This window comes from Canis aureus, chromosome 11 (assembly GCF_053574225.1).
Source record: "Canis aureus isolate CA01 chromosome 11, VMU_Caureus_v.1.0, whole genome shotgun sequence".
In the NCBI taxonomy this organism is placed as follows: Eukaryota; Metazoa; Chordata; class Mammalia; order Carnivora; family Canidae; genus Canis; species Canis aureus.
The window spans coordinates 53,991,117-54,011,691 of record NC_135621.1 but is presented as its reverse complement, the minus strand read 5'-3'; the positions used below and the strand labels follow the sequence as shown (position 1 = coordinate 54,011,691).

General features: G+C 33.8%; 1 protein-coding gene and 1 long non-coding RNA gene across 7 annotated transcripts in view; one reads left to right on the top strand and one right to left on the bottom strand.

Annotated features, from left to right (window-relative positions):
* Window positions 1-20,575, bottom strand: part of LOC144324117 (uncharacterized) — a 582,294-nt gene that overhangs the window by 93,159 nt on the left and 468,560 nt on the right. The window lies entirely within an intron of this gene.
* LOC144324121 (uncharacterized) overlaps window positions 1-20,575 on the top strand; it is a 218,840-nt gene that overhangs the window by 151,449 nt on the left and 46,816 nt on the right. Inside the window, exon 1 of one of the 5 annotated variants that reach the window (XR_013389532.1) lies at window positions 3,989-4,047. The exons of the other annotated variants lie outside the window; for them this stretch is intronic. This is a non-coding gene — a long non-coding RNA (uncharacterized LOC144324121). Of the gene's footprint in view, window positions 1-3,988; window positions 4,048-20,575 lie in introns of those variants that run through there. 5 annotated transcript variants of the gene reach the window in all.

Sequence of the window (20,575 nt, the reverse complement as noted above, 5' to 3'; positions counted from 1 at the left end):
ATTGACTTGGGCTTTTTAGTTAGTAAGAAATACAGTTTATTGTGAAAAGAGAGCATAAATATTTAAAACTTTCCTTTTGTCTATCTATTTTATGATTAAGGGGCTGATCCTCTAGTTGCTTCCAATGTGTCCGTGGTGGTTTTGTTTGCTATTTTGTCTTCCCTGCCCCCTCATATAATATTATAAACACATGAATTTTCATATATTCAATCTGTTACAATAGCGTGTACTCATTATTCTTTTTCATGGGCAAATTGTTTCAAACTTGGCCAAGAGATTTCCTCTATATTTGTTCCTGTGTCCCTTTGACAGAATCCATTATTCTTTGACAGTTCTTGTTTTGTATTGCAACTAGATATTTCAATCTCACCTTAGGTATTTTTCACCCCAGATATGGAATCATTCCATGAATTACTCCAAGGATCTCTGGCTTCTAGTCGTGATTAAGGACCACAATCTGGCCACTAGATATGCTCATCGCTATTGCTATAGTTGTCATAAGTATGTTTGGGAAAGGAAAAATAACAAGAGTTCATACTTACATTTCCAATTCAAATTTAATATCGCAGTACTTTTTAAAAAAATATCTATCTCTTTATTTATTTTAGAAAGAGAGTTGGGGGGTGGGGCAGAAGGAGAGGGAGAAAGAGAATCCAAGCAGACTCCCACTGAGTGGGAGCCCAACTCAGGCTCGATCCCAGCATCCTTATACCATGATCTGAGCCAAAATCAAGAATCATATGCCCAACTGAGCCACCAGGTGCCCCCAGATTGCAGTTCTTTTATTCAACATTGATATTTTATAATTGTATCACTTTTCTTCTAGGCTGAATTGCGTTTCTCAACCAACAAAATATTTTGCATTAATCTATAAATATATAGTTTCTAAATTATAATATCAATATTACCACTCCCTTAGACTAATGACTGAAGTCTAAGAATTCTTTGTGGTTCTAACTGTACTTAGAATATTTTCCACTAAATATGTACAGTCAAAATAGTGTATTCTAAAGGTTTTTGGGTTTTTTTTTTTAAATTCTTCCCTTGAGATGCTTAGCTGTCTCAGTCAGTATAACATGTGACTCTCAAGCTCAGGGTTGTGAGCTCAAGCCCCACATTAATATAGAGCCTACTTTAAAAAGATCCTTACCTCCATATGATTTATAATAATACATCTTTGGTTTGGTTTTTAGTTTTTAGATATTGTTTCCTAATTTTTAATAGATTTTAGGTGTTATAAAACACTTTTAAATGCAAAACTATATAACAAGTTTTATTTTTTTTAAATCTTCCTTTTTTCCCTTGTCCTTTTATACATGTTTCTTCCTATTCTCTATAGGTTAACATTCATTCTAATTTTTAGTTTATGCTTCTAGTTTTTGTAAAACTGTGCTTATATGTATTTACATATAATTTCTTTCTTTCCCAGAGGTAGGATATTTTGTGCACTATTCTATGTTTTGCTCTTTTCAACTAACAGTATATAATGAAGATCATTCTGTATATAGAGGTCTTTTTCATTTCTGTATATTTCATTCCTGTTGCATAGTGTTTCACTGTGTTAATGTACATTCATTTGTTCATTGTCCATTTCACGCGTATTTGGGTTGTTTCTGATCTTCTACTCTTACAAGTAATGGCATAATAAAATACTTTAACATGAGTTGTTTCATAGATTTCCCAGTATATCTTGGTATAAATACTTAGATTTGGGATGGCCACCTCAAAATATAAAGACAGAAATTATTCTTCTAAGTATCACCAAACACCTCTCAATAGAAGCTGAGAGTCTATACTCTCAAGAACAGTGTTTTGATAGTATAATGTGCATAGCATGATAAACAATGCCTGAAATGTCTTGAAGGGACTTACTTAAGGTTTCTTTGTGGAACTTTTGGTTATTATCATTGTAGTAGTATTACAAATGTACTTTTCCCCACATAGTTTGGGTTTTCTGTTTTCTTGATTTGTTGAATTCCCAGATTTTAATTCTGAAGCATTTTTCCAGAGATGTGGCTTAAATGGCATTTAGTTGTTTAAAAAAGTTGATGTCCAAGAGTTAGCCTTATTTATTTAGTGGTCATTTCGAATTTCTCTTTATTTTTTAGCTCCCATTTAGATGACTAGCTGAGTGGAAGCCCTTCCTATTACTTTAAAAGCTTTTATTATGGGTTGTATGTGATGGATGGTTTTGCCCTCCCTGTTGTTTCTAAGGTATTAAACAAAAGTTGATATTGAATTCCTATTCTGTGAAATAAAACTGTTTATTTTCTCATATCTCTGCAAAGAAGCAAATATTTTATGAATGATCCTAAAGGGAAAATACTAATTTCGCTCCTAGCTTCCTCTTAATTCTGTCTTTCAATTTTCCTTGCATCTCTCACTGCAAAAAAAAAAAAAAAAACAACCCACATTGAGTCTGACATTAATAGTAGATAGATCATTTTGGTGATATATTCCTTGATAAGCTTGGAAGGGAAAATACTTTAAAAGAGAACAAGAGGAAGACACTCTAGTCAGTTGAACTTGATCTTACTCTGACTTTATTTTTGCTTGTTTTCAAATTTCTCTTTCCATTGTACCCATTACAAAGAAGGGAAGGTGGGAAACAACTAATGATTTTTCTCCATTTTCTGTAAAACTTCTATATTGTGGCATGTTTCTTGAGGAGAAAAAAGAAAATCACCATTTATTTTCAGAGAGAACAAAACAAAAAGTCTTAAGTCTGTTTTATGCACAACAACTTTATTAGTGACAGGAAATAGACCTGAATAGTGAGGAACACACAGAAAGATGTTGACAAACAAAGCTGCTAGAGTACAGGATGAATTTTGACCCTGTCTCTATTCAAAGACAAAATAAATGAGTTTACTATGTGTTTCAAAATTATCTCTCTCATGAGTTTTTCATTTCCTAATCCAAAGAAGAAGAGACTGATAATTAAGGCATGAAAAATAACAATATGTATCTCTCTTCACTAATTAAAAAACATAGTATTTGAGAAGACTAAAGCTCATTTATTTCTTAACCACATGTGGTTTTATTTAGTGTAATATTTGTTTAAAACAAATTGGCCACGTGCCCCTTTTAAAGAACCACTGAGGGCAGAGTGTATGTTTCACTAACTGAGGTATAAATATTGAGACCATGAGGAAAAAGAGCTATCACTGATTAATATCAAATAGAAGATTATTTAACAATATGATATAGTGTATGAAAAGGCAATTTTATATAGCATGAAAACTATTTAAATATTAAAAGGCATTTTAGTATTTAAAAAATATATTGGTAATATATGGGAATGTACCCTTTTTGAGCCCAGTTTGGTTATTTTATACTTTGCCTATATCTATTTATGTATTCCTTATACATATTAATGCTTTTGTAAATTTATTAATAATGAATGTATTTTATTTCACCACTTAAACTGATGAGACTATTAAAATGCCTCCATAAACACTAAAAGCTGCAAGCAGTTATGCAACATCTGCCATTTCTCTTTTTGATCATTGAAAAATTGCATATATATCAAAACTGACTTCACCAAAGGCAACTTCCTAAGGCACTGGGTATTCCCCATTCCCCCCACTCCAGCGTTGACTTTGGCAGTACCACAGTAAGGATGTATCAATTGTTAGCATGTGAGGCTAAAGACCCTTGCAGAGAGAGACCCGACACAGAACTATTTAGTAGTTTTTGCTACTTCCTTGAATAATTTTGAATAATTAGTACCCCTCTGGTTGAAAACTTGATCTTTAGGATGAGTTTTGAGGAAAGTCTAAGTCATAAAGATGTCCTGTGCTTTATCAATTCACAAAAGGAAGTCCTTTCGGAACTCAGTTTCTGTAAATAATTGTCAGTTTCCTAGACAGCCATTCCTAAACTGAGTTTTACAAACAAGAGTGCCAAGGTATGTCTCCAATATGTAAGGATTACCAGATGCCTGCAAAATTACATAAATATTCTCCTCTATTCCTCCTAGGGCTTCCAAAACTCCATTTTTTAATATAATCTTTAAGCCACCAGGAATTTGTTGTAAAGTATGAGGTAAGATGAGATTTTTATATATATTTTGTGTTACTCAGTTATTCTCAAAATAATTTTGAATAACTCATTCTTGATCCCTGGGTGGCTCAGTGGTTTAGTACCTGCCTTCAGCCCAGAGCATGATCCTGGAGTTCTGGGATAGAGTCCATGTCAGGCTCCCTGCATGGAGCCAGCTTCTCTCTCTTCCTGTGTCTCTGCCTCTCTCTCTCTCTCTCATGAATAAATAATATTTATTTAAAAATAAAATATTTAAAAATATATTTTAAAATATTTTTAAAAATATTTAAAAAAAGAATAAGTCATTCTTTTCTGTTAAAAAAATATCACTTTTACCTTTATTTTCTACAAATACATTTAGGTCTCTTTCAAGATCCACAAGTTTGATTCATCAATGAGTTTGTGTATTGACTTCATTTATATATAGTATTTTTTATTATACAATTATACTTTAAGAATTTTAGTCTGTGCCCTGTTGTTTATGTTGTTTTTAAAATTTCCCAAATAAACCTTTACATTTATTCTGTTTGATGAATTTTAGATAGCTTGGTCTTTTTGCCTTATTGATCAACCATGATTGAATATTTGGCATCAGATAAATACTAGCTTTTCAAAAAAAAATTCTGGAGTTTTCATTTTTTTCCTATTGATTTGAACTATTAAACTGATTAAAATTTGAAGTTCTTTTGTAGATTTAAATTAACTTGTCTACAAAATTGTCAGAGATCATCATGTTAAGGAAGTGAAAGGGATAAGAACATGGGCTTTTCTGGTTTGTTTATTTTTAACATACAGAATGTTTCCAATATCTTCCAAGGTTGTTATTTTTGTATTTCTTCCATTTCTTGTCTTAATTTTGGCAATTTGTATTTTTGTAGAAATAAATTTTATCCACATTTTAAATAAGTACAGACTTGTAAAAATATATAATTAAAAGATTTTTCAGGGGTACCTAGGTGGCTCAGTTGGTTAAGCATCTGATTCTTCGTTTTTGGCTCAGGTTATGATGTGGTGGGTGTGAGATCAAGCCTCACATCAGGCTCTGTGATCAGTGTGGAGTCTACTTCAGATTCTCTCTCCCTCTCCTTCTCATTCTCTCTCTCTCTCTCAAATAAATAAAATCTTTAAAAATAAAGTTTTTTTGTATGTTATTATAAGTAAGTTGTTATATCTGCTCTGCCTCTTTTTCTTTTTTTTCCACAGTTTCTTTTCTCTTTCTTTATGAGACTGGGTGGGAGATTATCTACTTTTATTTATTTTTGCAGTGTATTTTGAGTTGTATTTTTATTTTATTTATTTTTTGATTATGATAAGTAGTCTAATCCCCATCCACTGGTCCCTCTCATTCCTCCACCCACCTCTCTCTGATAGCCATCCAGTTAGTTTTATATAGTTAAGAGTCTATTTCTTGGTTTGTCTCTCTTTTTTCCCTTTTTTTTAATTTTTGAATTTATTTTATTTATTTTTTAAAATGCATTTACTTTAGAGTGAGGAGAGAGAGTGGGAGGAGTGGCAGAGAGAGAGAATTTTCAAGCAGACTCCCCATGAGCACAGAGTAGGAGGTGGGGCTCAATCCCACCACCCATGAGATCAAGATCTGAACCAAAACCAAGAGCCAGACATTTAACCGACTAAGCCATGCAGGCTCCCCTGTTTTGTTTTTAAATTTCACATGAGTGAAATCATATAGTATTTGTCTTTCTCTGACTGATTTATTTTGTTTGGGATTATACTCTCTAGCTCTGTCCATGTTTTTACAAATGGCAATATTTCATTCTTTTTTTAATGGCTAAATAATATCCCATTGTGTATATATGTATGTGTGTGTGTGTGTAGATATGTATCTCACATCTTTGTCCATTCATCTATCAATGGTCACTTGGGCTACTTCCATAGTTTGGCTATTGTAAATGACACTGCTATAAGCCTAGTACATATATCCCTTGACTTGAATTTTTAAATCAGTCCTGTTTCTGTTTTTGAGGGCATTTATTATTTCATTACTTGCATTAGAATATGAGCTTTTATCTTTTTACTCATTACTGGATTTGAGGGGTTTTCTTGCCTTTCTTTTTACTTCTTTTTCCAAATAGTGTTTTTCTCCTGCTCCCTTCTTTATATGTCTCTTGCTTTATTTATTTATTTTTTTAAAATATTTTATTTACTTATTCATAGAGACACACAGAGAGAGAGAGAGGGAGAGAGAGAGAGAGAGGCAGAGACACAGGCAGAGGGAGAAGCAGGCTCCATGCAGAGAGCCCGACGTAGGACTTGATCCAGGGTCTCCAAGATCACGCCCTGGGCTGCAGGCAGCACTAAATCGCTGCACCACCGGGGCTGCTCTGTTTTTCTTGCTTTAAATATACTTTTTCGTGTCATGAGTAAGTAAATGGTAACAGACAGGTCTTCCTATCATGAACAACGATAAAACTGGAAAAGCAAATGAAACATCTGTTTTAAGACGTTGGACAGCAGGACTAAGTGCTGGGGGAAAAAGGAAACAAAGGAAGCCAGTCCTGAGACAGCCCAGCTTACTGCATGGAGGACCTTTCCAGATTCCAGTGCAGAGACAGAGAAGCCAAGCAGATCATAACAGACTAGCTGAGTTGAGGAGAGAGACAGAGAGATCACAGCTTGGGTAAACTGATGCATCTGAAATCTAAATGCCGGAGATAAGGGAGCTATAGAGAAAAAGAGCTCCATAGTTATCCTTCTGAGTCAGTAAATGGATCATTTATTAATTTGATTATTTCTTCAGAGATTAGCTCTTGGATTTATCCATGCAGCTAATTTTTGTTTCCTTATTCACAAATTTTAGAAATTTTCACCATTTTCTTACTTTCCATAAATTTATTACATTATTTCCAATATTTTGGAGACACTGCTACTTCATTTATTTCCTCTTCATTTATTTTCTGAGCTAATACAAATAATTGAATAGTCACATCTGATGATATGTTCAGATCAAACATCTTACTCAGTATTAAGCTTTACTAGCAATTTCGAGGATATAGGACTCCAAAGGACTTGGACTTGGATTTGCTTGGACTGAGCAATTTCTCAGATGCTTTCTTCTTATATCAAACATACATTTTCCAGTCCAAAAAATAGATGATGTCTCCAAACAGAGTTCACAAGTTATTTCACCTAGCAGGAGGAGCATTTAAATTAGACAAAATATCCATTTAATACCCAGAGAATTGTTTTAGCTTATAAGCAATTTTCCAGTGAGACATGCATCATATTTCCTAGATGCTGTCTTTATTTACTCTAGGTAACCCTTTAGCTGGTCTATTTTCCCAAGGGGAATTCTATAGATAAGCTTCTTCCTCCTAGCAAATATTGTTAGTCTGTTTACTCAGAAGTCTAGTTGACGAGATTAACTAGATCATTTGCCTTTTTCTCCTCTCTGGCTATGTCTCTCCACTAAATAGAGTGAATGAAGCTAGATGCTTTTATTCTTTCCTCTCCATTCTCTATCTCATTTAATAATTAAATAACACAGTAATAATTTTTCTCTGAAGAAAATGTTAGCTATATATTTTATATATGTTCATAATGAATTATAAGTACTCAAAATTATATAATTATAGTTTCTCTATTTTCTAAATATTATTTTAAATTATAGTTTCAATTTTTGAGTCATGAGTTGTTAAAGCATATTTTAAATTTTATTCCCAATGTCATTTTAACCTGTTACTACAGAACACACACTACATCATTTTTACATTATGGATTTTACTGAAGACTCTTTGTGACTTTATGAGCAATTGTATAAATAATTTGTGGGTATTCTTTTATTTATTTTTTTTTAATTTTTATTTATTTATGATAGTCACAGAGAGAGAAAGAGAGAGAGGCAGAGACATAGGCAGAGGGAGAAGCAGGCTCCATGCACCGGAAGCCCGATGTGGGATTCGATCCCGGGTCTCCAGGATCGCGCCCTGGGCCAAAGGCAGGCGCCAAACCGCTGCGCCACCCAGGGATCCCAATGGGTATTCTTTTAAAGAGATATCCTCAAGGCACCCGGTTGGCTCAGTGGTTGAGCATCTATCTGCCTTTGGCTCAGGTCATGATCCCAGGGTCCTGGGATCAAGCCCTGCATCAGGCTCCCTGCAAGGAGCCTGCCTATGTCTCTGCCCCTCTCTGTGTCTCTTATGAGTAAATAAATAAAATCTTTTTGGAAAAAAAGACATATCCTCTACAGGATACAGAATTTTATAGTGGTGATATCAATGTTATTAAAATAACACTCAGATTCTCTACCTCTACATTATCAGCTCTCAGTCCTGGTTGCGCATTGCAATCTCCTGGGAGATTTTTAAAAACCAACAATATCTGAGACCCACCTCCGCCAGTTGTAATAATCTGTGGAGGTTCAACCAGCATCTACACATTCAGAGCCCCCTAAGCGATGCTGATACACTCTGAGGTTTTACAACCACTGATTCACATTCTTTTTTGTGTTAGTCTATTTTTTCTTTTTTGCTAAAAATAGGAAATTATGTTACAATTTTTCTTGCCAGTTATATAGTTTTCCTTAATATTTCAACACAGTTATGTGATTTGACAGTCATATATTTATTATAGAGGAATCATTCATGTAGATTTTTAATTGACTTACTACTTTTTTAATCATATATTTTACTTTAATAAAAAGTAATAAAATGAATTCCCCTTTTAATTGCATGTGTATATGCTCTGTATTTCTTTATTTTTTCTTGTAAGCGTCCTGAATTATACTTCATGTGTATTTCTCATAAATAATACTTAGATGGATTTATTTTTTTCATCTGCTCAACTTTAGTCTTGTAAGTTTTTCAGTTTATATTGGTTGTTGTATCAGACAGCCTTTTTATTTTGCTGCCTCAACTGCCTTGCATTATGTTGTATTCTTGTGTTGCCTTATTTCTCTAATTTTATATCTCTTAATGATTGTTTTCTGTATTTACTTTACACTCTAGTGATCTGGAAAAGAGAAATTTTAATAATAAAGAGGATAATTATCAAGTTTTTAAATGTACATAGCATTTCTGGGAATGGCAGACTATGTGATTTGGACGAAACTGCCTATAGAAAACACCTGGACCAAATTTTGGAAAATAAAATGAAGAACTGGATAGCTACCAAGGGAGTCAAGGTTTATGGTATTTGAGACCACTTTTACTCTCTGGGAACTTACTAATCTAGAAGATATGGCTGAGAGGCTGAGAAGAAAAGAGTTTCAACAGAATTAGAGGTCCTGGGAGGATAAAATTAGAGTGCAGGCCTCACCAGGAAGGGGAGGTACTGATGAGCTGTACATAAGGCGTAAGTAAGTGTAAAGAAAAAATTGGTTAACTCCCTCAGGAACTAAGGACCAGCTTTATTTCAATAACAGTAATGGCTTGTGGAATTTTAATTTTCTCTACATTTTAAATTTCCCAAACAGAATTATTGTTATTTTATATATTTAATATTCCTTTATAGTAACCTAAATTTACCCTTATTGCTTTGTATTCATTCTTGCACCTCCAAGTTTCCACCAGGGACCATTTTTCTTTTGCTTGAAGTCTTTTTCTTTGTTACAGATGTGCTAGTGGTTCATTCTCAAAGTTTCAGTGTCTGAAAATAGGTCTTTTCACCATCATTTTTATAGAGTGTATTTGCTGGGCACAGACATCTCTCTGTTGGCAGCTATTTTCTATCTGCTACCCTGAGGATACAATCTGCCTTCCACTGTACCTTTTGAGACATCACCTGATAGGGTTATTATCTCTTCTCTTTACATATCTTGTCATTTTTCTGGTCTCATGATTTTGCTTCTATTTTGGTTTTTGGCAGTTTTACTATGCTCAGCTCTTCCTTGTATTTATCTTGTTTGGTATTTGTAACGATACTTGACTCCATGACTTGATGTCTTTTGGGAGTTAAGCAAAATATACAGCTGTTATTTATTCAAATATTGGTCTTTCCATTCTTTCTGTGCTGTCTTTCTGGGATTCTAGTTACATATGTATGACTTTTTCTTTATGACCTATGTCTCTTACAGTTTCTTCTGAAATTTTGAGTGTATATGTGTTTCGATGTTCATTCTGGCTATTTCTCTTTGTTTAATGCTTCATATAAAGTAGAGATAAATTGTGGCTTAGTATTACATGATTATTTTGCAGAGAGGAATTGAATTTTCTTCTGTCAGATAACTCGAATTTCTAGAAATTCAAGACCAGTCTCTTGCAACCAGGAACTGAAATGAATCAACATTTGAACCAGGAGATAATGGTTTCAAACCCTTGGTTTTAATGTCTACCCCACACTATCTATCTTCTCTTTAAGGGTTTGTTTCAAAATATGGATTTCATTGGTGGGTACTTTTTTGAACACTTGAATATCTAAGATTTTTTTGTTGTTGTTTTCTTCAGAGGAGAACAAGAACTGGTTTCCATTTCAAATTCTTGAATCACTACTATTTTTTTTCAACCCTATGTAAGTGTTCATGAATATTCATATTCACCAAATGTCAGGAAAGGGAAGTCCTAGGAAGTCCAATTTCTTTGTCTCTGTGAGTCAACCTAAAAAGGAAGCCTGACTGGATGTTTGTTGTAATCTCTGTCTTTTTTTAAATTTCACATCTTTTTTTAGATCTATAGATATGTCTAAGTATTGCTTTTTATGAAATTTGTTTCTCATAATGAGTAAGCCATTTTCTTCTTTGGACTCACAGTTCTATCAAGTATGGACATTTTTCTTAATACAGATCCTATTTCATTTATATTATTTATATTAATCACACTAATTACTGACAGGTGATATTTATATTTTCCAGCTTCTATACTGACCATAATTGTTTCACTACTTTTGATAATTTAAACTTAAATTGGCATCCTGGGAGATAATCCCCAGCTTCATATGGTGAGATACATTACTTGAAGTGAAAATTTTCTGCCATCTACTACAACTACTGTAAATATCATTTTATCAATGTATTCTAGCACATTATTAAATAAATCCATTATTACAGAATGGTTTACCCTTAAAAAAAAAAAAAAAGTAACCCTTATCTGCCCCAGTCCTATACTCCTCAGTCTTATCTTGCTTCCCCAAAGGGCACACATTTTAATAGTTTTAGTTTCAGTTTTGTATGATTCTGTCCTTTGTGTATTTAAATAATACAATAAAATCTTTATTTCATAGGTAGTATATATTGATTTCTTTCTTTGTAGAATAAGGATATTGATGCACCTGCTTTTCTTTTGCCAGTCTTCCCCTTCTAAATTCTGCTATATGTACTTTTCTATAGGCAATGTTGCTAATATTTAGTCTTCTTCATAACTGTAATTAAATCTCCTGTGCTTAATCCATGTGTAGATGCTAAAACTTAAAAATCATTAAGCAACATCAAATCAGTAGGAGCTAGGGAAGCTCACTGCAGAACCACTGTAAGTTCTATAATCATATATTCTTTCTCACAGAGCTTTTAGTTTTCCTAGGTACTTTTTTCAATTTCTTCTGTATAGTGCCTTTGTTATATCTGTAAATTATTTCAGTATCTCAAGCATTCTATTGGAACTGTTCATGGAATTGATATTTTTGTTTCAGCTGTCTCCCTGTCTAAGGCCTTGGTGATCCTTTCCCCCTCTGTACTAGTTGCTAGGTTTCCAGCTGTCTGTCATTTGGTGAAGTCTCCACTCTGTGCTCATAAAGTTAATGTACTATTTCCTCCTCCCTAAATATTTTTTGGTTTATTTTATCTTATTTTAATTGATTTTATTTTACTGGGGGAAATTTTCAAGAATTTCCTTAATATAGATTGTATAGGAAGTAAGTTCCTGAGTCATTTTCTGTCAAGAGTGCCTCTATTCTTTCTTTCTACTTGACTGAGAATTTGGAGTTCAGTAAAGTTATAATATAAACACACAGAGATGAGATTTCAGTTGACATTAGAATACAGTCTACCAGGCAGCCCGGGTGGCTCAGCGAGCGGTTTGGCACTGCCTTCAGCCCAGGGCGTGATCCTGGAGACCCAGGATGCAGTCCCACATCGGGCCCCCTGCATGGAGCCTGTGTCTCTGCCTCTCTCTCTCTCTCTCTCTCTCTCTCTCTCATGAATAAATAAATAAAATCTTTTAAAAAAAAGAATACAGTCTACTGTATTCTATATATGCTCTATATTCTTATTTCATTTTTACATTAGTATTTATATACTAAATTTCATTATGCAATATAATTGGAATTTAAAATCTATTTTATGTAGAGTCTAGAAAAATGCAATCATAGAAATCATATTAGTGCTATTAGGAGTCAAAAGCTTAAGCAAGAAAAAATAGATATAAGGGTAAAAATCAAAGAAATCAAGTAAAAATACTATAATGTTACATGCGAATTGGAAATATCTATACAGAGTCTCAATTATTTTGTCTTGTTTTGAAAACTGTATATTTTCAAGCTTTGTCCACTGAAAAAGCCTGGAATCAATGACAACCCATTAGCAATGAGTAACCGTACCCAGAGCTCCTTGGGGGAATAGCTGATTCCCAGTCTAGAGTCTGATACATCTTAAGCCAGAAAACAAGGAAGTTTTCAAGAAAAATGGGCTAATGCAAACAAACAAAAAACAGGAGACATACTCAAAGCCTTTGGTCAAAGGAAGAGCAATTTGAGTACCAGTAATCTAAAGAATGCAACTAATTAAAACACACCGAAAATACAAAAATCTAGAATTCAAAATGATACAAAACAGAACGGGAAAAAAGTTCTCATTGGACATCATTGGAAGTAACTAAGGCAACTCTGAACATGGACCATTAAAAAGAAGAACATTAATTATCCTGCTTTTCCTATGTTCAGCATATTTCAAGATAATCCAGGTATCTTTAATTGATGGGGGAAAGTTCTCCTTTGCTGTAGAATTCCAGCTGGAAGATATAGAAGGAATGACAAAATAGGAAATCTTTGTTTTGCAAGCCCTGATGAAATAAATAATGGATTCAGTTAATGATAATAAATTAATGAAAATGGTAGATTCAAGGTTATGAGATATGTCATAGTGAGGATTAAATTGCCAGGACCTGTATCCACTGATTGGTCTTAGCATCACTAATGACAGAACAAGCAGTCATTGTGGTCCTGGAATGTGATGCAACATGACACACAACATTACTTATAAAGTGCTTTTGCAAAACAAAGAAACAAAATAAAAACCTTAAGCCTAAATCTAATTAAGATCCACAGCTAACTTTATAGGAGATAAATAGAAATTAGTTAAATGACACTGAGAAGTAAGTAAACAAGTCCAGAATGTGAAATATTCTTTAAGACCACTAACCTACTTTTTACAAAAATTCAGTAACATGAGGGGAAAAATAAAAGGTGGTCTACAAAGAGAATAAAAGAGATTCAAGAGACATAAAGAACAAATACAATGAAGAGAACTTGTTTTAACCTTGATTCAAACAAACCAACTATAATAGCATTTTTGAGATAATAATCACAGATACTTGCTTATAGACTGGACACCAAGTGACACTGAAAAAGAATTGTCAGATATAATAACAATATTGTTTTGTAAGAATGTGTATATATTTTTAAAAATACATACTGATATATATAAAAGTGAAATGACCCACCATCACTGATTTACTTTAAGATTATTCAGCAAAGGAAAAAAGTGTAAAAAAGAGAGATGAGGCAAATGTTACAACATCCTTATAATTGTGTCTGGGTTTTAGTTATGTGGAGGTTCAATGTGCTCCCTTTACAAAGCTTCACTAAAGGGACATTGGCTGGTTCAGTCGGTAGAGCATGTGACTCTTGATCTTGAAGTTGTGAGTTCGAGCTCCAAGTTGGGTGTATAGATTACTTATACAAATCTTGAAGGAAAAAACTTTACCAAAAAACTTTCATAAGCACTTCAAATATTCTAAAAGTAGGCATTCTAAATACCGGTTTAATATTCAGTTTTATCCTGTACTATGTCTAAACTATAACGTTTAATTTTTAACTCCAATCCATTTGGTTTTGTGTGTATATGTGGACAGAGGTGAGTAATGTTAGAAGAAGATCGAAATTCATCAACTTGATTCAATTCAACCAATATTTATTAAGCACCTAATCTTTCTCAGGTATTTGGGATATGAAGATGGATATGATACCAGAGAAATAATATCAGTTTGTACCCAGTAAATAGAAGCAAATGATTAATTTCTGTCAGATGGAATGAGAAATAGCTTCATATAGAATTTATAATTTGAGCTGGGGCTTTAGGAATAAGAGCTTGTCAGGAGGCGAGTGGAAAATTCTTCACAAAAGAAACACAAGGGTAAAGGCACAGGTTTGTGTCACTAAACCTTAAGGTTTGGGCAACTGCTATTGACTCTACTAAAAGGTAAATGCAAGAGAGGAAAGAGGTAAAATGGTGATTTGGGCAGTGGTGCTGCTTCTCATCTTGAGAAGCTGGGCCACACCTGGTAGGAAAGGATGTGAGAGAGAGGAATAATTATCCTGTTAACAGTGGGGAAGGCAAGGAGAACAAGTGTTAAGGATTGAAATAACCTAGGCAAGAACGCACCTTCGCCTGAACTGTATCAGTGAGAGTGAAGAGAGTAGTACAAATTTGAGATCCTTAGCAATTGATTAGAAGGAAAGGTGAGAGAGGGACTTTACAACCACAGCTTTGGTGTTTTCTTTGGACCATATTCTGTGGGAGTGTGCTGGATTTGATCTTTGCCTTGAAGTAGAGTCTCTCGTATCCATTATCATCACAGAGGCCAGTAGTTTCCTATACCAGCAAGCATATACAAACTTGACCAGTGAACGGAATAGAGAAATTTAAAAAGACACCCATAGAAAATCCAGTCACTTGTGAAAAAAAATCCATGTACTATAGTACATGGGTGAGATTATGGTTTTATCAATAGTTGATGCTTGGTCAAGTGAATCTCCATGTTTCAAGTAGGACATACATACAAAAACATCAGCCACAAAGGAAAAGATTGATAAACTAGACCTCAACAAAACTGAAAACTTTATTAATCAAAAAAACACAGCAAAGAGAGAGAAAGGTGAGGAGAAAATATTCCTGATACAAATAATAGAAAAATTACTCATTCAAAATATAGAAAGCACTAGAAAGCAATAATAACAGACAACCAAATAATAAAATGGCCAAAAGACTTTAACAGCCAATTTCACCAAAAAAAAAAAAAAAAAAAAAAAAAAGTAAAGAAAATGTGCAATAAACATATGGAAAGATGCTTTAACTCATTAATTTTCCTGGGAAAACCAGGTTAATTCCATAGTGAGTTACTACATAAGCTAGAAACCACGTAAGCTAGAAACTACCACTCGAATGGTAAATATTAAAACAACAACAACAAAAAACCCCAAACCCATTCATGGAAAACTCACAACCAAAACAAAAAACAACTGCTAATATCAAGCCCTGGGGAGGATTTGGAAAACCAGAATCCTCCCACACAGTTGAAGGAAGAGTAAATTTGCAAAATAACTTTTTTTTTGGTGGGGAAAGAGAGGGAGAGGGAGAATCTTAAGCAGGCTCCACACCCAGCACAGAGCCTGACACAGGGCTTGATCTCACAACCCTGAGATCATGACCTGAGTCAAAATCAAGAGTCAGTTGTTTAATGCACTGAGCCACCCCAGTGCCCAAGCAGACGTTTTTCAAAACCATTTGTTAGTATCTGTTAAAACTTAAAACATGCATACCCTATGACCTAGGGCTTTCACTCCTAAATGTTTACTTAAAAGATAAGCGTGCATGTGCGAACAAAAAGAATGTTTACAGCAGCAATAATGATAGAGCCAAAGTTTGGAAACGTTGAAAATGAACTTTACAGAATGGATAAATAAATTGTGATGTATTCCTATAATGGAATGCTACACAGTGATGAGGGAAAATAAGCACTGTTTAATGTAGCATAGATAAGTCTCATGAATATAATTCTGACTGTAAAAAGCTACAACAAAATTAAATATTTGGCATAGTTCCATTTCTGTAAAGTTCAAAAACAAAAAACTGTGGCAAGAGATGTCAAGATACTGGTTATCTGTGCAAAGTCCTAAATGTGATTAGGAAGAGCATAACTGGGAATCCCTGGGTGGCTCAGTGGTTTGGCGCCTGCCTTCGGACCAGGGCATGATCCTGGAGTCCCGGGATCGAGTCCCGCGTCGGGCTACCTCCATGGAGTCTGCTTCTCCCTCTGCCTGTGTCTCTGCCTCTCTCTCTCTCTCTCTCTCTCTCTCTGCGTCTTTCATGAATAAATAAATAAAATCTTTTAAAAAAAAAAAGGGAAGGGTATAAACTGGGACTTTTAGGATGTCCAAATATATGTGTTTATGAAGACTTATCAAGCTGTATACACTTATAATTTATACCTTAGTTGTGTATATGTACTTCATTAAAAGTTTTACTTGTAATTGGAGTTAAGTTAGCTCAGGATCTTATCATAAAAATCAGTGGATTATTTGAGAAAAATTGAATCCATCCATGACATGAACTACATACCTTGTACTAACCAACTCACTATGTAGGATAAAGATATATTCATATTTACTAGTGTAAATATACTTGTTCATATATATCTATACAATGACTTAAAGGGAATATGTAGTAAATATTATCCATCTTTTAAACTGCATTCCAAGTCTTCCAGGACTGGCAGTGAGAGCATTTCCAAAGGCAGGAGTAGCAGGAAAGAAGGCTCCTGTAGCATGATTTGGCTATGACTTGTCCTTCTTACTGTTGATTCCGGACCTTTATTGCCCAAGATTCCTAGAGAATTGGCGACCCATCCAGTATCCTTTCAAACTTTCCTCTTATACTTATATTAAAATTGTTTTCTTTTGGCTATAAATAACAACCCTAAGGAATATTTTTGTACATGTGTATTTCTTTCTCTATCTATCTATGTAAAATGTACCCCCATACATCCAAAAACATTTCTAAAAGCAAATGTGTATGTATATATGTGTGTATTACATGTCAATGCCACGTAGTTTAGATTTTTTTTAAATTTTTTATTTATTTATGATAGTCACACAGAGAGAGAGAGAGAGACAGAGACACAGGCAGAGGGAGAAGCAGGCTCCATGCACCGGGACCCCGATGTGGGATTCGATCCCAGGTCTCCAGGATCGCGCCCTGGGCCAAAGGCAGGCACCAAACCGCTGTGCCACCCAGGGATCCCTAGATTTTTTTAATAAGTTTTTTATTTAGGGGCACCTGTGTGGCTCAGCCAGTTAAGCATCTGCCTTTGGCTCAAGTATCCTGGGATCAAACCCCATGTCGGGCTCCCTGCTCAGTAGGGAGCTTGCTTCTCCCTCTCCCCCTGCTCAAGATCGATCTCTCTCTCCATCAAATAAATAAATGGAATCTTAAAAAAATGTTTTTTAGTTTAATTCGAGTATTGTTAACATGCAGTGTTATATGAGTTTCAGTATTCAATATAGTGATTCATCAAGACTGTACAGTACCCAGTGCTCATCATAGTAAGTGTACTCTCGATCCCCATCACCTATTTCACCCATGCCCCCCAACCACCTCCCCTCTGGTAACCATCACTTCTCTATAGTTAAGAGTCTGTTTCTTGGTTGGTCTCTCTCTCTTTTTTTCCCTCAGTTCACTAGTTTTGTTTCTTAAATTCCATAAATGAGTGAAATCATGTCTTTTTTCTCCACATCCTCGCCAACACTTGCTGTTTTTCATTTTAGCCATTCTGACAGCTGTGAGGTGATATCTCATTGTATTTTTGGTTTGTACTTCCTTGATGATCAGTGCTGTTGAGCATCTTTTCATGTGTCTGTTGGCCAACTAGATGTCGTCTTTGAGAAATGTCTGTTCCTGTCTGTGGCCCATTTTTTAAATTAGATTATTTGTTTTGGTGTTGAGTTGTATCACTTCTTTATATATTTTGGATACCAATCCATTATTGGATATGTCTGTCGCAAATATCTTCTCCTTTTCAGTAGGTTGTCTTTTATTTTTGTTGATTTCTTCCTTCACTGTACAGAAGCTTTTTACTTCTATGTAACGCTTTTAACTTTTATTTTTGCTTTCTAGACATATCTAGAAACATGTTGCTATGGCCAATGTCAGAGATATTATAGCCTGTGCTCTCTTCATGGATTTTTATGGCTTCAGACGTTTAGGTCTGTAATCCATTTTGAGTTTATTTTTCTATAAGGTTCATAAGGTGGTCCAGTTTTAATCTTCTGCATGTGGCTGTCCAGTTTTCGCAGCACCACTTATGTTTCCCACTGTGTACTGCTGCCTCTTTTGTCATAGATTAACCATGAGTTATTTCTATCCTGTTCCTTTGATCTATGTGTCTACTTTTCTGCCAGTACCATCTTGTTTTGATTACTGTAGCTTTGTAATAAATATTGAAATCTGAGATTGTGATACTTCCAGCTTTGTTCTTTTTAAAGATTGCTTTGGCTACTCAGGTCTTTTTTTAATTTCATATAAATTTTAGGATTATTTTTTCTAGTTTTGTGAAAAATGTTGGTATTTTAATATGGATGCATTGAATCTGTAGGTTGCTTGCTATGAGCAATATGGACATTTTAACAGTATCTATTCTCCCGATTCATGAGCAGAGTATATGTTGCCATTTGTGACATTGGAAATTTCTTTCATCCAGGAATTATAGTTTTCAGCATGCAGGTATTTCAACTTCTTTGTTAAAATTTTTCTTAGATATTTTATTCTTTGTGGTTAGGTGCAATTGTAAATAGGTTTTTTTCTGAATTTCTCTTACTTTGTGATTAGTGTATAGAAATGCAACAGATTCTGTATATTTGTTATGTATTCTGCATCATTGAATCCTTTTATTCTAATAATTTCCGGTAGAGTCTTTAGGATTCTCTCTATATGTCATCTGTGAATAATGACAGTTTTCTTTTTTTTCTTTTTTTTTTTTTTAGCTGTTTGGATGCTTTTTATTTCTTGTGTTATTTCTATGGCTAGGACTTCTAGTACTATATTGAATAGAAGTGGTGACAGTGGACATTCCTATCTTTTTTCTAACCTTGGGGAAAAACTTTCAGGTTTTTACCACTGAGAATAATGATACATGTGGGTTCTTCATATATGTCCTTTGTTATGTTCAGGTATGTTCCCTCTGAATCCAATTTAAGTTTTAATTTTTTTAATTGTACTCATTTTTCTACATGGTATATGGTGTGAGAAAAAAATATGACTATATTTTTCTCATTGATCAGCCAGTTTCTTGACTAGTTACTGGATAATTGTTCTATTTCTAATTAATTAATTAATTAATTAATTAATTCTAATTAATTTGAATTGCCATCTCTATCATGTATTAAATTTATATGGTATATAGATTTCCAAATGCCTATTTCCCCAGTTTCATTAGTCTATATGTTTATCATGTGCTGATTTATCTCCATTTAATTATTGCAACTTTTTCATTTTATTTATTTTCTGGTTGAACAGATGGTGTCTTATTTTCATTGAAATAAGCTCTTTTATATCCATTTCCTCATTCTAGCATTTTTTCAGATATCTTTTTTTTTTCAATTATCTAAGAGGTTTATCTATAATATTGTTCTTCTCAAAGAACCAGTTCTTAAATTTATTCATCAATTATAGAGTTTTTTCTATCTAGTAATTCATGGTTTATTTAAATATATTTTTATTTAAATAATATCTATTTCAACCAATCCTATTTATTCTCAGTTCTTTGGGGATGATTCTAAATCATTAAACTGTAAAAAATAGAATCTTTTCTCTGTTCCTTGATTTATGCTAATTCCGTCTCATAAATTATCTCCCCCAAATTCACCTAGGCAAATTCCACACTCCTTCATAGCCCATTCTACATGTCCCAGTGAAACCATTCTTCTCAGACTGAATCCATTATTACAATCATTTGCTTTTTCACATATAATATTGTTTCTTAATCTGAACTTTTTATATATATCTAGCTTCTTCTAATAGATTGAATTTATTAGAAACAAGAACCAACTTCTGTAACAACTTGGCACAGTAGCCAACAGGTTTTTAAATGATCCATTGACAAGCATATATTAATCTTCTACTTTTTTAGTCATCTATCTTTTGATTTAAAAAGAGATACCATATGTCTTTAATAGGTTAAAAAGTCACATCAGGGGAAAAAAAAGTCAGACAAATCCAGGGGAAAATATTGGAATTTTAGAGGCAAGGGAATCCATATATATTTATAAAATACAAGAGAGATATTTAGTTTGGGTTTTCAATAACTAAAGCAAAATTTAAGAATAACAAATATTTTATTAAAAGTACACAGAGTATGCTGCTTTGTAGAAAAGAACATTAGGTTGAAATACTTGATGCTGAGATTCTTATATGGTAGGCTAGAAATAAAACACGGGTGTCTTCAATAAGGGCATATATAGGTAGCCTAAGGAAATAGAGCAAGTCATTATTTCCCATGGTAGTGGGAAATATATCATGGGTCACTTACATACATGTTCACATGGATCTCTAGGGAAGGTTAGACTTCAGATAAGTTTACTATCATGGTAAGAA